This window comes from Choloepus didactylus, chromosome 17 (genome assembly GCF_015220235.1).
Source record: "Choloepus didactylus isolate mChoDid1 chromosome 17, mChoDid1.pri, whole genome shotgun sequence".
NCBI lineage: Eukaryota > Metazoa > Chordata > Mammalia > Pilosa > Megalonychidae > Choloepus > Choloepus didactylus.
The window spans coordinates 14,528,465-14,555,423 of record NC_051323.1 but is presented as its reverse complement, the minus strand read 5'-3'; the positions used below and the strand labels follow the sequence as shown (position 1 = coordinate 14,555,423).

The window sequence follows — 26,959 nt, the reverse complement described above, 5'->3', positions numbered from 1 at the left end:
GAAAGCAGGAGTAGCAATACTAATCTCAGGTAAAAGGGACTTGAAATGCAAGAATGTTGTGAGAGACAAAGAAGGCCACTACATACTAATAAATAGGGCCATTCAACAAGAAGAAATAACAATTATAAATGTTTATTCACCCAATCAAGGTGCCACAAAATACATGAGACAAACACTGGCAAAACAAAAGGAAGCAATGGATGTTTCCACAATAATTGTGGGAGACTTCAACACATCACTCTGTCCTATAGATAGATCAGACAGAAGACCAAGAAGGAAAATGAAAACCTAAACAATCGGATAAATGAATTTGATTTAACAGACATATATAAAACATTTAATCCCAAATCACCAGGATACACATTCTTCTCTAGTGCTCATGGAACTTTCTCCAGAATAGACCATAGGCTGGGACATAAAACAAGCCTCAATAAATTTTCAAAAAATGAAATTATTCAAAGCACATTCTCTGACCACAGTGGAATACAATTAGAAGTCAATAACCATCAGAGACTTAGAAAATTCACAAACACCTGGAAGTTAAACAACACACTCCTAAAATAAATGGTTTATAATGTAGACTGTAGGGAAACTAGCGATAGAGAGCATTTAATCAGGGGGAAACGATAACCCAGTAAGACCAGATAAGCTATTGTGGGTAAATTTGATGTTCTGGGAATGCCCAGTAATGACTATGGTTTGTTAATTTCTTATGGGTATGGTAGGAACAAGTTCACAGAAATGTTGCTATATTAGGTTATTTTCTTGGGATAGAGTAGGAACATGTTGGACTCCTTGTTATGGTTTGTTTGAAGTTTTTTTTTTATTGTATGCTTTAAAATTTTTTTTTTTATTTAGTTGATTTAAAAAAAAAAGAGTTAAAAAACTGAAAAAAATATGCGTAGTACCCTTGAGGAGTTGTTGGAGAATGCAGGGGTGTTGGGCTTCCCCACCTTGATGGTTGCTGATGTGCTCACAGACATTTGGGATTGGTGGTTTGATGGGCTGAGCCCTCTACCATGGGACTTGCCCTTGGGAAGACTGTTGCTGCAAAGGAGAGCCTAGGGCTGCCTATAATTGTGCCTAAGAGTCTCCCCAAGTACCTCTTTGTTGCTCAGATGTGGCCCTCTCTCTCTAGCTAAGCCAACTTGGCAGGTGTAATCACTGCCCTCCCCTCTACGTGGGATCAGACACCCAGGGGAGTGAATTCCCCTGGCAATGTGGAATATGACTCCCACGGGGGAATCTAGACTGGCATCATGAGATAGAGAACATCTTCTTGGCAAAAGGGGGATGTGAAAGGAAATGAAATAAGTTTCAGTGGCAGAGAGATTCCAAAAGGAGCTGAGAGTTCACTCTGATGGGCACTCTTACACACAATATAGACAACCCATTTTAGGTTCTAATGAATTGGAATAGCTAGCAGTAAATACCTGAAACTATCAAACTACAACCCAGAACCCATGAATCTTGAAGACGATTGTATAAAGATGTGGCTTATGAGGGGTTACAGTGTGATTGGGAAAGCCATATGGACCACACTCCCCTTTGTCTTGTCTATGGATGGATGAGTAGAAAAATGGGGGAAGGAAAAAAAAAAAAAAGGCAACCAGTGTTCTTTTTTACTTTAATTGTTCTTTTTCACTTTAATTTTTATTCTTATTATTTTTGTTTGTGTGGTAAGGAAAATGTCAAAAATTAATTTTGGTGATGAATATACAACTATATAATGATACTGTAAGCAATTTAATGTACGCTTTGTTTTCTATGACTGCCTGGTAATTGAATACATCTCAGTAAATATGAATAAAAAAACAAGAACAGCTGTATCAGTGGAAAAGGTCATATTTTGATCCCCATCTATCAGCATCATGCAGCTATTGTTCTATTGGATCTGAAAATGATGGGGAATATAGAGGCTTTTATTTGTATTCCATCCCCCTTGCATACAACTCCAAGAGTACAATTTCCATTGTACTTGAACTTCACGGGTAAGAGCTTAGGAATTACAGTGACTGAGGTCACACAGCAAGCATGTAAGTGCAGTTTTGGAGTGGAGAGAAGGGTTGGTGGCAGAGTCAAACTAAAATACAGACAAGAGATGATCTTCATGTCACGCACTGATATTGTGTCTCCTTCAAGATTAGATAGTTGCCCACAGCCACAGGCATCTTTTAAACCTAACCTTGACCCTGAGAGTTAGGCAGGACAGGTGGAAGCAGTAAAATGCCATATTGTGTCCATGGGTTTTGAAGTCAAACGGGTGTAGTTTGAATTCCCATTCACCAATTGCTAGTCATGTGTCTTGAGACAAACTACTTAACCTCTCTGAGCTTTAGTTGACTCCTGTGAAAAATAAGGATAGCCATGGAGCCCACCTTATCAGCTCGGCATCAGGACTGTGTAAGAATATGACTGTGACACCTTTGATACAGTTTTTGGCATATACTAATCAATAGATGTTAGCTATCATTAACATTACCTTATAAATGAAGACCATCCAAGAAAAATGGATGGTGAGTTGAATATTGCAAGGCTACCAAGTGGCAGAATTGGAGCTACTACCCATTGTTTTTAATCTTCTTGAATGTCATACCCATCTTCATTCCTGGAAACTTAAATATTCTGCCTCATTTCCTTTGTACCTTCAATTCTGACCACTTGAAATGCACACACCATTTTTTTGTTGTTCTATGATGCTATCTGTCAGTTGTCATGTTAGCAGCTCTTGCCTCCTTCATGAAGTTCTCCCAGATCATCAAGTGGTGCATGCTCTTTCATTCATGCACATACCCTGCACCTCTCATGTTTTACTCTTGATATTCTCTTGGGTTCAAATGAATTATGAATATGCTTCAATCACCTTGCTGAATTGTATGTACTTGGGTAGCAGGATTTGTGTCTTATTTCTTATGCTTTAACAAGTGTTTGCTAAATGAAAAAATATATATATTAGTGAACCTGCCAATATTCACTTAGAAAGCACTGCGTTTCTCAAAAAAATTGAAATAATGAGATTGCAGAAACAATGACAATGTTAAATCCAATTAAAATGCCAGAGGTATCATAAAAGACAGAAATAATTCTCTAGGATGAAAATTAGTTGGCACGAAATAACTTCCCACCCAAGTGGTGCTTCTATTATACTTGTGCATCAGTTCTATGATTCCTCCAACTTTTTTCCAAAGAGATTTATATTGGGCAATTAATATTTGACATTCATCTGTGAATCTGGGGAAGCTTAGTTCTATCAAATTACTGCTAACTGCTGGAACAAAACTCCAAAGATTATAAATATGTTTTAGGATTATCAGAGGAGCTGTTTAAAAGGGATATTAACTTAAACCATGTGACAAAGCTGGAAAATGGAATAATACTCAGAGCTATTGGCAACAGGTCAATGGATTCGTCTTTATGAATCCATTAGATCCCTCATGTCTTATACTACTTCCTATATAATAGTGAATCAGTATTGATACCTTCTTAACAAACTTTTAGTTTAAGACTTTTTTGATCTAAACTTGTGGTTAAGTGTATGATCTGTAAATTTAATTGATATTGAGAATGTCATAACTATGTTTTATTTATAAATAGTAAAATATTTATTCCACTAAATGAATAAATTAATGAGTGAAATATTGTCAGCCCTACAGCAAGGTTAGGAAATTATAGAGAAGACACTTGATTCCTATTTGCTTTGCAAGGATGTCTTAATCTTGGATTTAGTTAATATTTTCATCTTTTTAACTTTTTTTTTTAACTTTCTAGACTAGACCTATATTCAATGGTTTCATTCAACATGGAGGGCAGGTAACTGTCAGCCTTTGTTTTCACAGAGCACATCCTGTTTCCAGAGGAGTGTGTGACTAGTATAAAGTGTATGGGACACTCATCTAGGAGACAAAATAGAAGGGGTGCCAAAAATCACAGTGTTCAAGATAAATAGTATTTTTTAAATATTAAAAAGAAAAAAACAGCCAAACTTGGGCTGGCTGTATGTTTTGCAATTAAAGTTGTATTAGAAGAGGCAACACTAGGTAATCTATAGTCCATGTTGCTGAGATTTAGTTCAAGAACCTTGCTGATACTGACATATTTCTTCACATTTGCTATTAAATCATGCCATAATAGAAACCATCATTCAGTACCTTGTGCTGATTTGTTCACATGGTATCTGAAGAGTACAGAGTGAATCAAGATGTTTGTGAAGTAGCAGAAAAAGAAAAAAAAATGGTCAATATTATAGAGTATAGTCTTTGAACCCATTTCCTTTATCCAATAAGAAAGAAGTACCAGTTACTCCATTATCGGTTGGACAATTTTTTCTAATTTTCTTTAGTTAGTTTAACTGCTTTCAATTTTATTGGCATCTGTAGACCCATATTCAATGTTTGAAGCCAAAGAAAGACATGAGAAGAGAGGTAAAGCCTTATATTTTGATGGCACACTATAATGGTCTAATGGTCTGAGCAACACACACACATACACACACACACACAGATACATATACTCAAAACCTACTGATAACAATCCTGAATGGTGAAATTTTTCCATACACCTCAGAGAAGGAGGTTATATAAGTAGGTAACACATAAACATTATTTATTTCAATAATCATTTATTAATGATGATTATTTTCCAAGAGTTTTATCAAATTAAACCACGTAAAAATTTTGAATTCAAAATTTAGTATTCACATTTTATAAATTACAATAAATGGGGCCTGAATTGCTGGTGCACAATTCTTTGAATTCATTTCTCACTTAAAAGTCCATGTTCTTTCCACCAAAACACAATGCTGGCAATAACCTCAGAAGTTATTTAACCCAACTCTCTTTTTTCCCTATGAAGAAAATGAATCTGCTCCTGATAAACTGCAGAGAGCCAGGGCTTGATCCTAATTCTCCTGGCTCCCCCAGGACAGGGCTTTCTCTATATCCTCTTACAGCAGAAGTGTGGTTGCCTCACTGAGATGTTACCTGCTGCAGACGCAATCATTCTTGAATGTTAAAAGACTCTGAGCTCTATCTTTTCCTGCATCAGGTACCACCATGCTTAGATTTGCCAAGGGAGAGGCCCAATCCCCTTATTCAAAGTGGGACCATGGTGTTACCATTGCTACTCCAGGGGCCCCTCCAAGATAGAACTGAAACTTTACTTCAATCAAACTACATCTCTGGTTGGCATGCTGGTTTGAATCTGTTATGTACTCTGTAAAAGACTATGTTTTTTTAATCCACTCTTGTAGAGGCAGATGTTTGTGGGTGGGATCTTTTCATTAGGTTGTTTCCATGGAGATGTGACCCACTCAACTGTGGGTAAGAACTTTAGATTAGATTATTTCCATGGAAATGTGACCCTACCCATTAAAGGTGGGTCTTAATTAGTTTACTGGAGTCCTTAAGAGAGCTCAGGGAGATAGAGAATGGTCAGAGCCAACACAGACCCAGGCGCTTGGAGATGCAGACAGAAAGATGTTTGGAGATGTTAAGCCAAGAGATGAAGCCCAGAGTTTGCCCTGTAGAAGCTAAGCAAGAACCCACAGATGCTTAAGGAGAGCACCATTGGAATCAGAAGCTAAAAGCAACACAACCTGGGAGAAAAAGACCTGCAGATGCCAGCCAAGTGCCTTCCCAGCTGACAGAGGTGTTCTGGATGCAATCAGCCTTTCTTCAGTGCAGGTATCCTCTTGTTGATGTCTTAGTTTGGACACTGTTATGGCCTTAGAACTGTAAACTTGTAATTTTAAAAATCCCCTCTAAAAAAGCCAATCCATTTCTGGAATATTGCATTTTGGCAGCTTTAACAGACCAAAAGAGTTGGCTTCTTCCCCTGCCTCATGCTGCATCCTCACTATACGAACAACTTTTTCTCTTGAGAGCATTCCCTCACCAAATCAATTCTAACACTATCTGCATCCCAGAGTCTACCTGTATAAAAATAAAACTATGATATCAATGTTGTCTATTTCTTTTGGATACTTCCTTATCATTTTTTTTAATTCCCTGTCCTTAAGTAAAAACTGTGAATCTTTATAGCTTCATCAATTAAATGGGTAAAAACAAAGTGAACTTCTGAATGTGTATTTATATCACACTCACATTTCTATACCCAACTATTCAGCCTCTAATTGTCACCTCCCTTTGCATATTTCACCCATATCATAAATACAATCTATCTGCACAGAACTCTCCTCTGCCTACCATCTGCATCTCTGGGGCTGCCATCATCTGGTAGGAGAGTGAAGATAATATACTGTTTCTTTACATATTCAGCCACCTCTGCCAAAGGATGTCTTGAGGACACAGAGTCCTTTTTCCCTCCCTCTTACTATACTCTTATTACCTCCATATTCTCAGATGCTCAAGTCAGAAGCATGGCATAGTTCTTGTCTTCTGCATCCCCATCTAATCTATCAGAAAATTACAACAATTTATTTCCAAAATATACCTTGAATTCATTCACTTTTTCTGTCTCCACTGCCAGATTATCTATACCAACCTCCCATTCTATCTCACCTAGTCTATAGCAGTAATTTCTGCATTATGTGGACACAGAAGCAGACATAAAAATAGCTAGTAAGTAGAAGATTTCAAATCCGGATATATTTGGTTGTGTTCCAAACAACCAAAATATTGCCATGCTGAAACTTTAAAAATAATTGGTTCTTATTAATTACTTTTGAGTATGTGAACTCAAAAAAAGGTTTTTTTAAAATAATCTAGACAACGTCAATTAAAAACTTGCCAATTTTTGCCTCATGTGTTCAAATGAACAGGTTGTCTATTACAGATATATAAAAAGAGGCTGTATTAAAGAAAGTGCACTGATGTTATTTCAGTAGTTCTTAATTAAACTACTTTTATCTCTTTTCAATTTATATCCTCTAAAAGCCCTCAATGTTTTTTTAAATTTAATTGAGTTTATCTGTGTCAAGGGAGGCAACAAATCTAGCTTGAGTTTTAGAACAATAGTGAAATGAGATGCAATGTATTAAATTCTAACTTTGATTCACTCCTTTCATATGCATTGATTTCCAATTATCCCTAAAACTTCAGTTCATTTTGCACTTGCTCCTTGAATCCTTGACTCACCATCACAATCCACAGCTCTCTTTTCTAACATCCAATAAAACTATTATATACAATTTTACCTTTATTAATTTTCACTTATAAATTCATTTATATGCTGGTTGGAGATGGGGCAGAATTTATAAGCCAGTATTTTTTAGAATCATAGCTATGAAAATCCATTTATTTGGTTTATTTGCTTTCAATCACTTCCCAAGCTGATGCAAGGCTTTCCATTCTTCTATCCCAGCTTAGATTCACCTCTTCTGCATAGTCTTCTACCAATCTTGTCCTCTTGGCCCACCCAATCAAACACAGCTCATGCTCTTTCTACAATAGTCTGTTTCTGAATATCCTGCTTATTGGCTTCTTAGTGTTCAACATGTTTCATACAAATATTTTTTTGCTTAATTATTATTTGTGGCCACCACCCTCTATGGCCTGTAAATGCTACACAGTCATGGACCTCAGCTGCCTTGTTAGTCCTTGTATCTTTAGAACCTAAGATCCAGCATTTGCTCTATCTTCTGAATTCCTCTGTCTCCTTAGTGTCTCTAGCTCTACTTTTGACACTTTGAATCCACAATTGCAAACCTTCTTGTGTTCTTTCTGATACTTAGGTGGTAAGTCAGACATGGATGGATTCATTATAAATATTCCCTATAGGGACATTAATAAATTGCCCCTCTGAAGAAACTTATCTAGAAATCAGAGATTTGAACCTTAATAATGATAATAATAGCAAACACCCAAGCCTTGCTATATGCCAGATAATAAAGTATTACCAATTTTAATTCAATCAAAAATATTACACATGAGGGAACTAAGACCACAAAGGGTGAGCAATATGTCCAGGATGGAATAACTAATAAGTGGTGAGCCAGAGATTGACCCCAGATGGTCTGGCTCCAGAGTGTGTGTGCCTAACCACTAAGCTGCAATACCTCCTATGCCAGTTTGTATATATTATGTCCCCCAGAAAAAGCCATATTCTTTAATGCATTCTTGTGGGGGCAGACATATTAGTGTGGATGTAATTGGAACCTATTGGTTCAGTGTCCATGGAGATGCACCCCACCCAACTGTGGGTGATAGCTCTGATTGGATAATTTCCATGGAGGTGTGGCACCGCCCATTCAGCGCGGTCCTTGGTTAGTTTACTGGAGCTCTGTGTAAGCTCAGACAGAAGGAACTCATAAGTGGCGGAGCTGGAGCTGAGACAGACATTTTGAAGATGGCCATTGGAAGCTGATGCAGATATTTTGGAGAATGCCATTTTGAAATGCAACCTGGGATCAAGCAGATGCCAGCCATGTGACTTCGAAGCTAACAGGTTTTCCAGATGCCATTGGCCATCCTCCAGTGAAGGTACCCTTTGCTGATGGACACTTTATGTCCTTAAGACTGTAACTGTGTAACCAAATAAACCCCCTTTTATAAAATCCAATCCACTTCTGGTGTTTTGCATTCCAACAGCATTAGCAAACTAGAACACCTCCTGATTGGTGGACTTCCACCTTCATAAAGTTTTCTAATGTTGGATTAGTCATTTTCTCTTTTTGTGTGTTTGTTTATTTCTTCTTCGGTAAAAATGAAAAAAAAAAATGTATTGGGACTAAATGACCCCCAGAACCCACTTTCCAATTTGTGAGTCTGTGAGTCAGGCTAGGGAAATGGTTCTAAATTTCAAACTCTATTCACACTTAGCTCATGGAAGTAACACAAACCTCACTTTTAATGTCCTGTGCTGTCACATTAATGTACTTTAAAGCTAAGGAGCAATTATAGCATGCTATTCAATAAGATAAGTTCAGTTATCATAATTAATAATAAACATAAATTTGTTTCAAGAATGCCATGCCCAAGGTAAATGGAAGTTTTACATGTTATAACCAAGAAGAAGTTAAGAATAAAAGGCATTTGCAGCAGCCACTCAAAAATGCATAATAATTTTCCCTGAAATATTCAAAACTTTTACTAACTTTATTCCAGCACTTCAATGTCTCCAAAAAAGCACTTAGACATAGAATGTTAAATCCATTGCAAATATGTGTGGGAATCACTTGGGTTAAATAAAATTAAACAAATTTCTTAGAAACTTTGCTATCATGGTAGAAGCATATATTTCTCTTAGAAGAAGCCGCAGAGCTTCCCAAACTTACCTAGCCATTTATTCCCTATATCTTTCATGAAGCATTTTTTTGGGATTTATGGTCCCTGAAATATCCTTTAGGAAATGTTGATTTTGGAGCTAAGGAAACATGAAACATAAAAAAAAAAAAAAAAAAAAAAAGAAAAAGAAAAAACCTAGTCAATTTATTTTAAATGTCCCAGGAATTTGAAAGAAAACAGAATTTCAGTTCTCTTAATAAGTAATTTTCTGATTAAAGGTTTATCTGTGATCTACTATATATTAGCTGGCAAAAACAATTAAATTTTCGTATATACATACATATGCCTGACAATTATACGCCTTCTTCAGTTGGGTTCTCCACAAAGCAATTAACTTTCTAAAAGTTTTATGAAAAATATTAATATCAGAACTGGAAAATTCCCTTTAATGGGCATATCCATGTTCTAAGAAGAACATTTTATAGGGGAGGCAATTGATAAGAATCACTTTGGCTAGGGTAAAAATATTCAGTGAAATATGATCTTCATTCTTTTTTTTTTTTTCTCCAACCTACAACTCATTGCTACAAAGGTCAGCAGTTATAGTCCTCAGCGGAATCTTAGAATGTAGAATTAGGGAGTTTGAAATGATTTGTTCTGTCACCTGCTCCCAGAAAAACTGACATAATTTAATATGATGACTGTTCTCCTGTACCTCATTAAACTGATAAAGGAGAGCTGGAATAGAATCTTAAGTTATTTATCACTTACCACTTATAAAATATGGGTTTGAGATTTTAAGCTCTACTTGCCAGAACTGACTGTCCACCCACATACCACCCAAATCATTTGGAGGCATATAAAAGAAGAATGCCAGTGACAAAATCCCTTCTATGTCTGCCATGGCAAGTATAAACAAACACATAACCCATTAAATCCCAGAAAGTCATCATCGGTGGCTTTTAGCAACACAATGATTTGAGGAGGATTATCCTTTATACTGCCATGGCTTGGAGTCAATGGTTTCCAAAAGAAGAAAAGAGGACTCATTTAAAGTACGAACAACAAATAGTAAAGAAAAGAGAACTTAAAACCCTTTCAAATAGGACTTTCGATAACCGGAATCTCTAGAGGTTGATTGTGCAGGTGGTAAGAGCATTCTGCAAAGTATATTTTAAGAGCTTCAGAAAGCATAATGGCAGTCATGTATCATGGGAATGCCCAAGAAAAGAGAACTGTTAAATTTCCTTGTCTTTGCCTAGAATTATTTAAGCCCATATGGTAATTTTGGTTATCTTATGCTTATATAGGGAAATTGGAAGTTATATATGTTTTTAAATGATTTAATTGATTCATTTTAATTAATTTTATAAAAAAGATAATTACCACTTAAAAAGAATTGTTTGACAAAAATTTTTCAGATGACATGATATATAGAGAGGTACATTATCCATTTATCCATTTCTAGTACATATAGGGCGGGACACCCCAGCTCCAGAAATGCCATACAAAGAAGGAAGAGGAAGTTATTTCAAGCAAAGAAGATTATATTGACTCAAAGGAAAAAGATGGTGTTCTTCCAATATCTCTGGTGGAATAAATAAAATGAAGCAAAAGAGCAAAACTCTAACATGTGCCAAGAAGGAGCAATATTCCATAGCATTTCAGATAACTTTCCTTGTAATATTCAAAATCATAGATTGATAGAACTTTTATTGCAGTTAAATGGAATATATTATAAACAGTTTGCTATGAACCTAAACCTCCTTCAATTTGTAAAGTACTTACAAAATTTATAAATATGATTTTTCATTATGCTTCTTTTCAGAGATACTACTGGGAAAGATGACATCGATGCTTTTTCAGATCTGTCATATATAATCTTCTAATCTGCCAACTTTGGGTGACTAAAAGATGAGCTCACATACAACCTGACAAGTGGTGGTGATGAGCCCAGGCTTTCTTGAAGGTTGTTAAAAGTTTAAGTCCCCCCATTGTGCGGATGCTCTCTGAATTGGCTTGGCAGGTTTTATAATGACAGCTGCTGTCAGGTGAGAGGGTAAATTATTCAGTTCAACTAGGAATGTTGTCAGTAACAGTAAGAGGGTGCTAGAAATAGAAGAGGTTCCAGATATCAAAGAGAGTGCCTTGGGTAAACTTGTCACATCTCTCTGGGAATCCTGGATGGCTCATTTTCCCTGAGGTATGCTTTAAAATCACCACTTCTGCTGATGATTACACTTTCTTTACATGAAAAGTGAAGTGTAGAACTTAATCAGATAAGTTAATCAAAATGTTCAGGCACAACATTTTGGAGTTTTTGTCCCTGATATTCCCAAGTTTGACAACACCTTATAAATGGTATTACTGCCAATTACTATTATTTGTAGCAATACTACCAATAATAGCACTGTAAGTGCTACAGGCTTATATACCATATATAAATATTCATGTATATATATACACACATATTTAAACATTTATAAACATAATGTATAAATTTATATATATATATTATATATATATTGTTCTAGTTTGCTAATGCTGCAGAATGCAAAACACCAGAGATGGATAGGCTTTTATAAAATGGGGGTTTATTTCACTAAACAATTACAGTCTTAAGGCCACAAAGCGTCCAGAAACCCTCTGTTAGCTGGGAAGGCAGCTGGCATCTGCTCCAAAGCTCTGGCCTCAAAACAGCTTTCTCCCAGGACGTTCCTTTCTAGCAAGCTTGCTTCTCTTCAAAACATCACTCCCAGCTGCACTCCGTTTCCTCTTTGAGTCAGCTCATTTATATAGCTCCACCGATCAAGGCCCACCCCGAATGGGTGGGGCCACGCCTCCATGGGAACATCTCATCAAAATTATCACCGACAGCTGGGTGGGGCACACTCCAAGCAAATCCAACCAGCACCAAAACTTCTGCCCTACACAAGACCACAAAGATAATGGCATTTGGGGGGCACAATACACTCAAACCGGCATATATATATATATATATATATATATATATATATATATATATAATATAATATATATTTCTATAATGATTTCATCTCTCTGGAACAAGTCAACCAAAATAAGCAACTATTTTATTTGGCAATTCAGTTCATTATTTTCTCTGAGCAAGACAGGACATAAGAGATAAGGCTGAGACTTGGCTTCCAACCAACATATGGGGTGATGTTAACACAAGAGAAGTTGCCCAACATATTTTGACTAAGGTATGCTACATTAATAGGTCCAGAGCTAGGTGACTCTTTGGGTAAGCCAAGAACTTCAGGTCAGTTCCAGAGATCTTTTATAGTTATTTCATTTGTTTTATTTTATTTTATTTTAGTTTGTCTTTTTGGTATTTATCTTTAAAATTTCTGAATTAGTTGCTAACTTTTCAAAATTAGAGGCTTTCATATTAATTTCAGCTTCTAGGAAAAATCAGAATATATGGGAATACAAAGAATACATTTGAACACGGCAACGGTGAGCTCTAACAGAATAGTTGCTGCTCCTTGGACATGCCCTTTTCAGATCACCATAGTCCCCACCTGGCTGGCCTTACATATTTAGGTTACCTGCCTGGTTTCTGTAAGCATCTGAATTCAAGAGCTTTGCAATACACAAAAGTGGGGTCCAAGTAGCAACATGTTCTTATAGACGAATAGAACAAAGCATTAGGCAATCCTGAACTAGTAATCCAAAGTAGTCAGACAGTTGCTAAGGATCTGAGAGGTCTGGCAACAGGGAGTGATACCTTTCAGTATTGATTTTCACCAAGCTGTCTTCAAGGTGCTGGGAGAGTGGCTGGCAAGGCAAATGTAGGTCTCCATTGCAAGGATTATCAGGAAAAGAATGGAAAGATTATTCAACTGCAATAACAAGAGCTCAGGCAAATGCTAAAGGGGGGTGGACAGGAAATGGTAAACAATGGAAAAAAATGTGATTTCAAGAACTGGGTCCCACTGTCACTGTTAGAAGAGAAGCACATGTAACTGCAATTTGAGTACCAGTGGACAGAGGGCTTGCCTACTCCCATGGCCTTAGGTCAAGATTGGTATGGGAATGTTGCAATGGGCCTACTTTCCAGGTAGGGCTCTAGGAAACCACTGCTACTGTGAGGATGAGAAGGGATGCAGAAACTAAAAATTGGGTCAAGGCGGACAACTAAAATAATTGTTTGTTTCTTGGATGGAGATCCAGAGTGATGGCTTAGCAAAAAGACCGATGGCTTTACTCTGATGACAAAGCCTTTTAAGTTCTAGTGAACTTATAGAAGAGAGAGTCAGGTATAGAAATTTGTTTCAGAAGCAATGGGTAGTCTTCAGAGGAGAGGCATGTTTTTGTACAGTCAGTGCATGGTAATACCCCGCTGTTGGGGGATTTATGCTCAGGAGATTCAACTTTATGGTTAAACTAAAGAAATATGTTATTCTACCAAGGTATTTGTAAGAAATTTAAAAGTCAAAGCAGTGCTGCTCTTTGGTTTAGCAATTTGAAATGCAGTGCATTTTCCCTCTTTCTAGGTCATAGAATAAGTAAATATAGCAACCCTAGACCAGAACTAAAGCCAAATGACAAGTATAAGAGGCCATCATCTGAAATGACCTGGAACTCATAAGGCCAGTTTCAGACATTGAGACCTGAACAGATTTCCATGTTTGCAAATCAAAAGGGTAATTACTTCTCCATTAGAAGAATGTGAACATTTTCCAGTTCTGGATTAGCTCAACACATATATGCAGCATGTTAAAAAAACTCAATTATTCATTCACATGGTATATATGGTCCTTTGTTTTCTTGGAGATTATATTCAAGAGAGGAAGGGAGAAAACAAACAAACAACAACTAGAACAACAACAACAACAAGCAAAATAAGGTATCAGAAAGTGAAAAATATCATGGAGAAAAATAATATTTGCTAATGGGATGAAGAATTCTGAGAGGTAACAGGGCTGTGTTAGACTTAATGGTCATGAACTGCCTCTTTGAGGAAATGATGTTTTATTTGATATATGAACAATAGCAAGTAGTTAGCAAAGCTCTGTAGACATCATTCCAGGCAAAAGAAACAGTGTGGGCAAAGACTCGCAGATGGGGATGTGTGTGAGATATTCAGAGAACCAGAAGAGCCAGTGAGATTGGGGCATAAAGAAGAAGAGGGAGAGTGGTGAGATGAGGGCAGAGGAGGAGGAGAGCTGACTCAGTTTGCCAGGCTAACGTGACACACACCACACAATGGGTTGGCTTAAACAACAAGAATTTATTGGATCACTGTTTGGGAGCCTAGAAGTTCAAAATCTAGGCACTAGCAAGACAATGCCTTCTCTGCAAAGTCTATAACATTTTGGTGCTGGCTTGCTATAATCCTTGGGGTCACTTGTCTTGCATCTCACATCCCCTCACAAGGCAATCTCTCTTTGTGTCTGCTCTTCCAGATTCCAAATGACTTTTTTTTTGAAGATTGGGACCTTTTATTAGAGAAGTCGTGGGTTTACAGAACAATCATGAATAAAATACATGCCACACCACCAACAACACCTTGCATTGGTGTGGATTATTTGTTGCCTTTGATGATAGCACATTTTCATAATTGTACTATTAATTAAAGTCCATGGTTTAACTTAGGGGTCAATGTTTGTGTAGTGTAGTTCCATGGATTTAAGTTTTTTTTTTTGTTTTTTTTTATTCTGTTACCATATATGCAATCTAACATTCTTCATTTTAATAAAATTCAGATACATATTTCAGTGCTGTTAATTGTGCTCACAATGTTATGCTACCATCACCAACATCCATTAGCAAAATATTTCCATCATTCCAAATAGGAACCCTACATATTTTAAGCCTTAAATTCCCATTCCCTATCCCCACCTATTCTGCTGGTAACCTATATTCTAGATTCTGATTCTGAGTTTGCTAATCCTAATTGTTTCAAAACGGTGAGATCACACAATATTTGTCCTTTTGTGTCTGGCTTATTTCACTCAACATGATGTCTTCAAGGGTGATCTCTGGTGTCATATATATCAAAACCTCATTCCTTTTTTATAGATGAATAATATTCTATTATACATATATTTATAATATATATATACACAAACACACACACACACACACACAACCCACATTTTATTTGTCAATTCATTGGTTGATGGGATACTTGGGTTGCTTCTATCTTTTGGCAATTTTTAATAACGCCACTATGAACACTGGTGTGGAGACATCTGTTCAAGTCCCTGCTTTCCATTCTTTTGGGTATATATCCCTAGTAGTGGGATTGCCAGGTCATGTTGTAGTTCCATACTCAGCTTTCTGAGGGAACTGCCCAACTGTCTTCCACTGTGGCTGTACCATTTTACATTGCCAACAGCAATGAATGATGTACCTATTTCTCCATATCCTCTCCAACATTTCTTATTTTCTGTTGTTTTTGTTTGTTTTTTAATAGCAGCCATTCTAATGGGTGTGAAATGGTATCTCATTGTGGTTTTGATTTGCTTTTCTCTACTGGCTAATGATGTTGAGCATCTTTTCGTGTGCTTTTTGGCCATTTGTATATCCTCTTTGGAGTGATGTCTGTTCAAGTCTTTTGCTAATTTTTTAACTGGGTTGCTTGTCTTTTTGTTGTTAAGTTGAAGGATTTTTTATATATTCTGGATAATTAACCCTTTAATGAATTTGTGGTTTCCAAATATTTTCCCCTATTGTGTAGGTTGTCATTTTATTTTATTCGAAGTTCTTTGATGAAAGAAAGTTTTAAATTTTGTTCCTGATCTCAGAGGGAAAGCTTTCAGTCTTTCATCATTAAGTAGAATGCTAGCTGTGGGCTTTTCATATATGCCCTTAATCCTGTTGAGGAAGTTTCCTTCTATTCCTAGTGTCCCATTTGTCTACTTTTTTTTTTTTTTTTTCTTTTGTTCCCTGTGCTTTGAGTGTAAAGCCTAAGAAGCCATTGCCTAACACATGATCCTCAAGATGGTTCCTAGGCCTTATATTAAGGTCTTTGATCCATTTTGAGATGATTTTTGTATATGATGTAAGGTAGGGGATTCTTCTTTTGTTTTAGCAAGTGGATATCCAGCTTTCCCAGCACCATGTGTTGAAGAGAGTATTCTTTCCCAATTGAATGATCTTTGCCACCTTGTCAAAAATCAGTTTGCCATAAATATACGAGTTGATTTCTGAGCTCTCGATTCTATTCCATTGGTCTATATGTCTGTTTTTGTGCTAGTACCATGCTATTTTGGTTACTGTGGCTTTGTAGTAAGTTTTGAGATTGGGAAGTGTGAGTCCTCCAACTTCTTTTTTCTTTCTCAAGATGGCTTTAGCTACTCAGGGCCCTTTACCCTTCCATGTAAATTTGATGATTGACTTTTCCATTTCTTCAAAGAAGGTTGTTGGAATTTTGATTCAGATTACATTGAATTTATAAGCTGCTTTGGGTAGTATTGATATTTTAACAATATTTAATCTTCCAATCCATGAACACAGAATATCCTTCCATTTACTTAGATCTACTTTAATTTTTTTTAGCAATGCTTTGTAGTTTTCTGTGAACAAGTCCTTTAATTCTTGGTTAGATTTATTCCTAGATTTTTTTTTCTTTTAGTTTCTATTGTGAATGTATTTTTTTTTTTTTCTTGAGTTCTTCTTCTAATTGTTCATTATGTATAGAAACCAATACTGACTTTTGGATGCTGATTTTGGACCCCACCACATTGCTGAATTCATTTATTAGCTCTAGGAGCTTTGTTGTTTATTTTTCAGGGTTATCTGTATATAAGACCAAATCATCTGCAAATAGGGAAACTCTTACTTCTTCTTCTTCAAATTTGATGCCTTTTATTTATTTTTCATGCTTAACTGCTCTGGTTAGAACTTCTAGTACAATGTTGAATAACAGTAGTGACAGTGGGCATGCTTGTCTTTTTCCTGATCTCAGAAGGAAAGCTTTCCGACTCTCACCATTGAGTAGGATGTTAGCTGTGGGCTTTTCATATACGCCCGTAATCCTCTTGTGGACGTTTCCTTCTATTTCTAGTGTTTTAAGTGTTTTTATCAAGAAAGGGACCTGTATTTTGTCAAATGCCTTTTCTGCATCAATTGAGATGACCATGTGATTTTTTTCCTTCATTCTGTTAATGTAGTGTATTACATTAATTGATTTTCTTATGTTGAACCAACCCTGCATACCAGAGATAAATCCCACTTGATCATGGTTTATAATTCTTTTAATATGCTGCTGGACTCAGTTTGCTAGTATTTTGTTGAGGATTTTTGTGATGCCTTCTGTTTGTCTGCTTTAGACCTGTTGTCCAGAAGCTTCTTTTCTTTGGCATCTATCTGCAGCCCCCCATCATACCAGCTCACAGCCTCCACATAGTTTTCATTTCCAGAAGGCATAAGGAACCTTTTTCTACTGGTTTGAGGTGGCGCAGTTTCAGCTTTCTGGCAGCCATCACATCATTGAGAGAAGAATAAAAATTGTCCCATTAGTATTGCACTGCTGCCTGGTTTGTATAAAATAAATCAAATCAGAGTCTGCAAATTTATTCTTTAATCCTGCAGTGTATGAAATCACTGCTTTCTTGTAGTCTTTTTCTTTAAAGTAATAGTTACCCTCATCTTTATATGTCTTGGCCTGTTCTTCTGGAGATTGCTCATCATCAAAAACAATTGACTGGAGGCAAGCCAAGTCAGGAATTCTCTTGGGGATCAATTTCTGATGGTGTTTTCTTCATAAATAAGGGGGATCTTTTCAAATTCCTCTTCAAACTGGTCCTCGCAGAACCACCGCTGTAATGCTGGCTCTGGATCTTTTCCAGGAATGACTTCATGGTGTTGTCAGAGTTGACGTCTGGCTCAAGTCGCTCACGGTGGTTCCTGAACCCTCCAGCCACCATCCCAGTGCCGTGACTCCAAATGACTTCTGTATTCTTGCTCCTCCCTTTGGCTTTCTCTATCTCCTGGCCTTGGTTTCTTCTCTTTATAAGGCCTCCAGTAAAACGGACTAAGCCCCACCCTGCCTATATTTTAACTGATAAAAATATCTTCAAAAGATCCTATTTACAAATAAATTCACACCCACAGGAATGCAAATGCTATGAAGAAAATGCCTTTTGAGGGAGACTTTATTTAATCTACCACAAAGCTCCAAACCCTTCCAGTTTTGTGGGCTAGGCCATTTGGATACTATTCTGATTCCAGTGGAAATCCATGGGGCTTTTTCAGCAGATGTCAGTTATAAAAAATAACCATGGTAAGAAACATCTTTATCAAAGTTCTAGAAAAATAATCAAAGGGCAGCATTAACAGGGAAAGTGACAAGTCAAATAAAAGTCTACTTAAAAGTTATAGGATCTTGTGTTACCCTGGCTGGCCCCTCCTCCATCCATCACTGGCTTGGTGCTGAGCCAGCCCACACTCCCAGTGTGAATCTCTCATATGGGTTCTGGAGGAAGCAGAATAACCTCAGGCACATACCAGGATCATGTATTTCTGTCACTAAAAGTTTGGTGGTGGCCTGAGAAACTCACCATCCCAGAATTGCCCTGCATGTACAAGGCAACTTAATGAGCTCTCCTACAGAAAGCTGTGGGAAAGCAGTAAAGAGGTGCTTGGATATGGGATTGCTGGATATAGGATATATACTGCAGGGTGACATTCAATATCTACATCAAAGGGGAAATTTCCCAGGGCCACATGTATACCTAAGATAAGATGAATGCACAGAAAAGATAAGGCAGGCCCCTATGCTTTAGACTGGAGCTATCTCAATAAGATTAAGTGCCGATGTCTCAACAGAAATGATGGAAGCAAGAGGGCAGTGGTATGACACATTTAAGTGCTGAAAGTAAAATACTGCCAGTCAAACATTCTATACTGGGCAAAAGTGTCTTTCAAATCTGAGGGACATGTTAAGTACATTGCCAGATAAACAGAAACTAAGAGAGTTTTTCACCTGCAGACTGGTCCTACAAGAGATGGTAAAGGGAGTTCTGCAGGTTGACAGGAATGGACAATAGAAAATAGATCAAAGTTATTGAAGAAATAAACATCTTCACAAAAAGTAAATATAAATTTCAGTATTATTGTATTTTTAGTTTTTAACTCCACGTTTTACTCCCTAAAGGATATATAAGGCAATTGCATAAAATGTGATGAAAACTCGGTGGTTTGGGAATCAATGTATAAATGTAATTTTTATGGGAACTCTATAAAGGCAGGGGGATGGATGGGTCTGGAAATATAGTTGGTATATATTATTAAGTTAAGTTGGTATCAAAACAAATGAGATTGTTACAGATTTAGGATATTAAATTTAAGCCCCATGATAACTAAAAATAAAATGTTGGAGAATATGCAAGCTCACAGAGACATTAATTAAAGAACAGTTTGCTGGGGAAGGGGTGGGGAGGGAAATGAGGAGTTAGTGTAACAGGTGTTGGGTTTCTGTTTGGGGGAAATGGGAAAATTTTGGTAATGGATGGTGGTGAGGGTACAGCAACATAGTGAATGTAATTAGTCCCACTGAATGGTATTCTTGGGAGTCAGGAAAGTTTATGTTGTATGTATGTTCCCACAATAAAAAAAAAAAAGAGCAACTAAAGAGACAATGACAATTAAAGGCAATACATGATCCTGGAAATTTTGTAATGAGGGAGGGGAGAAGACTCAAAAAGACATTATGGGAACATATGAAAAAATTAGAATATAGACTGTAAGCTTTATATCAATGTTAAATTTCTAGAATTTGATAACTGCACTTAAGGTGGATACATAAATGAATGTCCTTGTTCTTGAGAAATGTGCATGGCAGTATTAAGTTATCAAAGAGCATGATATATACAACTTATATTCAAGTGTTCAGAAAACAGATTGATAGATAAATTAATACATGGATTGATTGATGGAGGCATAGAAGGATCTGGCATATGTAGCAAAATGTTAACATTGACCAATCTGGGTATCTGAGGGGATAGAAGTATGTTGGAGTTTTTTGTATGGGTTTGTATTATTTTTTCCTGAATTTTGAAGGCATTTCAAAATAAAATGTTTAAAAATTTTTAAATGTGACCATCATGAGGAGAATACTGCCATACTGTTATGAATGCTGAATGAACTCATTATATATAAATTTCAGACATCATTATTAATGATGTGTTTAGAGATTTTGCCTCTTTTTCAATATTACACAGTGATTTCAAAATCCTGGCTTAATATTTCAGTCCAACTGTTCTTTCATTCTCCAACATTCCCAAAACATTTTTGTTGACAAAACAATAAAAACAGCCTTAAATTTGATGGTTTCCTATCAAAGACAGCTAATTTAAACTGGGACCAAAAAGTATCAAACTATAGAAAATCTTCCTAAGAGAATGCCGGCTAATATATCACCACTACTCAGATCACCCCACACAAGCAAATGGGTTATACATGCATGATGTTCCTTCAGAGCCTGAGACATTTGTGAAAAACATGACTTTTCCTTTTTTCCTTTGTTTCAATCCATTGAAATACAGATTGAAGAAAATGAAAATTTCAGGCTTCCTGATTTTATTACATTTCTCTATTACCTTCTGTTCTCCTTGTAGTGTGTTATCAGGGTGAGGTTTTAATTGATGCTGACTCTCAACCTGGCTATGACATATTGTCCCCTGCCAAGCTGAGCTCACAGCATTTGGCCATTTGTTATAAATTCATGCAAAGCTTCACAAACCAATCTCCTCAATATCTTAATGCCTATACAATCACTGACAATTCTGGGTGATGTGGAGACATTAGCATTCTCTAGGTTTCCTTAATATTTACAGATCATAAATAAGCCATATTGTATAAGTTCTATGAGTTATTTAAAATAGATCATTTTCTATTTTTTCCTCTCTGGAATGAAGTGTTGTGTAGATTCTGTTCCATGCTAGGTACTGGTTGCCAAAAGTTGAATGCAGCTTGGCCACTTCATTTAAAGCATATAGAACATAATGGGGAAAGCAAACAATCAAATCAACAATTATATGTTATATATGGGAACATTGTGGTATAAGGACCTACCCCAAAACAATGGAATCTAAATCAATGGAACCTCTCATAAAGAAGTAAAGTTTGAACAGGGCTTTGGGAGATAAACAGGATTAATTATATGAAGAAAGATTTAGTTTTATTACATGATGAGGCAGGCAAGAGTGGGGATCTAGAACAAATGCAAAGATTGCAAGTAGAAGACTACTTCCATTCACTCAGTCAGAAAAGAAGAAAGGTTGCAGGTGGAGATGTTGTTCAGTTGTTGCAACAGGAGTTGGGATGACCACAATTGTCTCAAAAGGTATGAGAGAAAATGTTTTAGTTTCCCAACTGCTAAAACAGATAACATACAATGGATTGGCTTAAAAATGGGAATTCATTGGCTCATGTTTTTGAGACTAAGAGAAGTCCAAAATTGGAAGTGTTCCCAAGGCAATACTTTCTACCAGAAGACTGTGGCATTCTGGGGCTGGCTGCCTGCAATTCTTGGTGCTTGGCTTTCTTTCACATGGCAGTGCATATGACATTCTCTCCTGGCCTCTCTCTCTGACTTTCACTCTCTATATAAAGGACTCCAGTAATCTGTATTAAAGCCCAACTTGATTCATTGGGGCCACACCTTAACTGAAGCGACATCTTGAAGAGCTCTTGTTTACAATGGGTCCACACCTACCTTCATTTAAAGCATATAGAACATAATGGGGAAAGCGAACAATTAAATCAACAATTATATGTTATATATGGAAACTTGGTGGTATAAGGACTCATCCCAAAGCAAAGGAATCTAAATCAATGGAACCTCCCCTAAAGAGGTAAAGTTTGAGCAGGGCTTGAATGTAGACCAAGACCAAGAACATGTCCAAACTGGGGTACACGACTCAATCCACCACAGTAGCTATCTGGAAGGGGAGAGGGAGTTCAGCTGGGGGATTTGGGAGAAAGGATGATTGCTAGTGATTCCCCCTGTGGAAAGAAGGATACCAGAAGTCTAGACTAGAAAATGAAGCCATAAGCAAATTAATAGTTTGCTAGAAAATGCAGCGGTCAGGGGCCTAGAAGTCTTGATGGGAGGTAGAAAAATAGCTATATTCTCATTACAATATATATATATATAATAATTGAATTTTGGGGATGAATTAACACAGTTAACTATTTTTACCATGCAGATGAATAAAATAAGTCAGAATTCTAAACACACTGCCATGTATTAGAACTGTCAATGATTCTGAGATTCATTGTTAACTACTTATAAACATGCCATTCCTCCTTGTGAGATTTCACCTCACAATTAACCTCTTCATTAAGACTTTTCCCTCCATTCAGGCTTCCCCACCCCCTCCCACTTGACTAGAATACCCAACATGCCTCCATCACCAGCTGTTTCTTTTCATAAAACTCCTTCCATTTCAATTTCCTATAGGATATAAGTGTTTATGAGTTTGAATGTTTTGATCATCAAATTATCAAGACTGTAAGCTCATTCAAGGAACAGAAATCTTGCCTTATTATTTATTTATTTATTTATTTATTCATTTATTTTTGGTGTATCTATGGAAGAATTCCCAACCCAGTTAGTTGTTTGCAATCTATTGATGTTCAGTTTTCACCACAGAATACTGAATCAGAATTCCTGGGAAGTAGGGAGTAGGCAGCAATATTTTGGGAAAGTTCCCCAGATGATTTTAATGTTTAGCCATATCTACCACAGTGTTAGTATTTAGTTGGCACTCTGAGAAAAGTAGTACATTTGAGTGGCTTTTATATGCATGGATAAAACTAGCCTATTTAGTACATGACAAACTGCAAATGCACAAGCATTGCAATCGTTTTTCTTCTTGCAATGGTGGGGTCAATGTCCTTTGAATCATAGATGATATTTTAGAGCTAGGAATTAACGACAATGGCACAGTGTATATTTTGCTCATTTGTTGGAACACTCAAACTTGCTTTCAGTCTGGCCATTTACCTGCATTGAATTTATCTTTTTTTTTTAAAGGGTTCTAATGAAATGTATTTTGTAATCGTCTTATGCCATTTTGTGGAAGTCAACAAAAGGCAATTACATTGAAACAATGCCCTGGCCTCAATAATCATACATTGAAAATACTTTTATCTGGAAAAAGCCATTAGGAGATACTCTGAACATGGTAAAAACAGCTTTTGAGTGTTTTGAATGATAGTAACTCAGCTGGACACAAACGTAAAGCCCTATTAAGTCTACTTTATATTCTACAATTCTTGCTTCTCTAGAGAGTTGCTCTTTGACTCCTAGTTTCAAAAATTTTTGTCTAGACCCAGAATACAATAATATAGCTATCTCTCCAGCTTTTCTGAGCATTAAAATTTTCACTAAGATGTGTCAGAGATTATATGAATCCATTAAAATAAACCAAGTTATATTTTACATACAGAGAGAATCACTAGTGCTGCTGCTAAGGGTTTCTAACATGCCAATGGATTGAAGGAGGGACCATAAGCAAAATAACTTTAGCTTATCCCTTATCACCTCTGGGCTTTATTCTGTTTTTGTTTTTTGTTTTTTTTTTGTTTTTTTTTCCCACCTTCATTAGTAATAGTCATTTCTTCTTATCTCACAATAACTCAAAACCTGTCCAGTCTTGCTTTTTCTGGAAAAGTCTGTGGTTCCATAAGGTCTCTCTTTCCCAGGATTTCTTTCCTTCTATCCTCATAAAGCTTTCTTTTAGTTAGCTAACATCCGGAAAGAATGGAATCTTTTATAATAAGTTTTTAAATTTAACATGTAAAGGCACAGAACAAAATTTAAAATAGTATAAGCTATGAAGAAGGTTATCTCCTATAATTTTACCACTCTGATGAAGAACATAGCTTTTTGATCATATTCATGAATAATTGTGCATGTCCTTTCTATTCAGTGTCCTTCCTTTCCTCAACTTTTAGCTCTCTCTCTCCCCATAACTCTAGGTCACTCAGCCAGTTCCTGGCAAATAAAACTAATCATTTTCAGTCTGACTCCTAATTTTATGTTTTCTCCATTTTCAATGTCTAACAATAAGTCTTTGAAGTTACAACAGAAATTGAGAACTTGCTTAGAGGTTCTACCTGAGGAAATTCAGCCAATCATTTTCTTAAACTGAAGAATTACCTTCTTCTATCAGGCATGTTAACTGTAATCACCAGATCTGTGAATTCTGAATTAGTCACAAGTGGGATACATGTGGAGCACGGAGAGAATAGGGCCAAGAGTCTATACCCTCAGGTAGGTATAGGAAACTCTGCTGACAAATGGCACGACAAATGGGGCAGCCGGCTCACTACCTGGAAAGCGGAATGGGTGTGAAAATGCATTTACCCTACATGAATGACTCCATCAGAAAAAATCCCAGTGAGCCCCTGTAGTACTGAAAGTCAAGCCACTAAATGAGAATGCAACCAATTCCATAAAATAATTCAGTACGGACAACCAGACAAAGAGTTATCGAAAAAGCTGAATACTAAAGAAGCTGAGGCAACCCACAGAAAGTATCCTTAGCACTAGGACTGGAGAGACAAAGAAAGGATATTGTCCCCAGAACCGCAGTGCCAGGGTCACTATGTGGGAGCTGGAATGATGAGACAGGGATGCCTAACGAGCTGAGTCACAAAGGAGAAGCAGATACTGGCTGAACCATCACCAAACAGAGGGAGAGAAATATTCTGCTTCTCTTTTTCTCCTGCCCTTAATCTGCTACCAGTGGCTGCATTAATTGAAACTAACAGGAAACCACTGGACAAGAGAGCAGAGCAAGGGAAATGGATTGGGGAGCAAACAGGCAAGCGATGGGCAAAACCTTCAATCCAACCATTACTCTAATTCTGAGAAAAATTGTACCTTAAAGAAATTCAAATAATCATTATCCTTATTCAGTAATCTAAAGGTATATATTTCTTACTGCTTCCAATAATTATTATCACAAGGGTCATTATTACTCTACCAGTAGTCTTTTCAGCAAAGAAGGGTGGGGTGAAGGAATTTATTTTGAACTAACCATGGCCAAATTAATGGCAGTGAAGCTGTCAGAAAGACTCCATTCACATAGCCATGTCTAGTGACATCTTAAAAATTAGTAAAGAAGATTTCTACATTAAATCTTCCTTATATGCTCTAGATAATTCATATTTTCCACTGCTCTTTATCTTATATTAATTGTAACATGAATGAAATGTAAGTCTTACATTACTGTATTCAGCTCTATTCCACAGTTCTCCCATGCAAGTAAAATGCTCTGTGTACTAACATATTTGTTAATTCTCCATGAATATTTCCTCCCCACTTAATGATATGCTTTTTGTGAACAGAGACAATCTGTAATATGTCTGTTAGTTCCAATGACACCTGATCCAGTGCTAGGCATATAGCAAGGAATTTCAGAGTTAATGAAATGTAGCTCATTTTTTACTTGTTACACATATACACCAAAATGCATAGATGTATGGGATGACCTAAAGGTACAGGGAAAAAACCCCACAGTGCATTCTGACGTGACAAAATGACATGCGTAGGTTTATAATATTTAGAAATAAAAATATCATTTCAGGTAAATTACTTAAAAGAATAATTATTATAATACTAATACAGTGAGACAGCAGAGGTCCTGTGAAAATGTAAATCCACCTTGGAATATGTGAAACTATTAATAAACACATTCTAAATGGTTTATATTATCTTTATGCAAACCTGATCATTAACTCATGTGATAAGTATGTGTATTCCTATTTTACAGATGAGAAAAATGGAGGTGCAGATATTTAAGCAAACTTCTGTACATCAAATAATACTTTATAGCATTTGGTTGAGAAACCCAGTCTGCATCTTCATTTTCAAAGCATCTGCTCCTCACTTTATACCATGCTTTCTTTCTGGTACAAACACTGTTAGGTAGTTAGTATATATATCAGGTATCATTTACTTCTAGTACAATTGCTTGAGATGATCTTTCTTGGTTAAAATAAAAAGTCTTTGTATGTATTTTACCCACTTAGAGATGAAACATTTTAGGAATAAGCTGTAGATTCCAGGCATGCAATCCAATATCTTTGTACCCACTGCTCACATAATGAACTTTATTGTACTTCATTAAAAATACAGAATATATATCTATTTGAAGATTCTCTTCTGTCATATTTTTGTTTCAAGATTTCAAATTGATCTACTAATCAAAGTTAGGTTAATTGTTCTGAGTTAATGGCATAGAAACTCTCTTCAACACCAGCTGACACCTCCACATGGTACCAGGAAACAAGAAACCCTGGTAGATTATTCTGTCAGGAATTACATTCTTAAATACAATTTTCATTTTGCTATAAATACTATCAACATCAACTTCAGCATAACAGGTAGGAAAGTATTCTCTTGTCAAATAACTGGGAACATAGCCAATTTGAGAGCAAGGGGCAGGATTAAACAGATCAGCAAGTTGTCATATTGAGTCAATGCAGTCTAATGGTCAAAAGAAGGAACTCTGGACCAGTTCCTGAACTCGATAAGTATGTCAGCTGATTATGCTGTTTAACCAATCTTGGCTTCATCTAGTTTTCCTTATCTATAAAATGGGCATGATTATAACAGCACCTATCTCATAGAATTGACATCAAGACCAAAGGAGTTAATGCATTTAAAGCACATACGACAGCACCCCGCACACAGTACATTTTCACTACTGTTAGTTGTCATCATTATATTACACAGGGATTTTTAAACAGGCCCCACATTATTTTCCAATGGCAAAAGAAAAGACTTC

General features: G+C 36.5%; 1 protein-coding gene and 1 pseudogene across 3 annotated transcripts in view; both read right to left on the bottom strand.

The window, feature by feature from the left end:
• The window catches only part of LRRTM4 (leucine rich repeat transmembrane neuronal 4), a 703,458-nt gene that overhangs the window by 396,364 nt on the left and 280,135 nt on the right, over positions 1–26,959 (bottom strand). The window lies entirely within an intron of this gene.
• Positions 17,436–18,082, bottom strand: LOC119512741 (annotated as a pseudogene).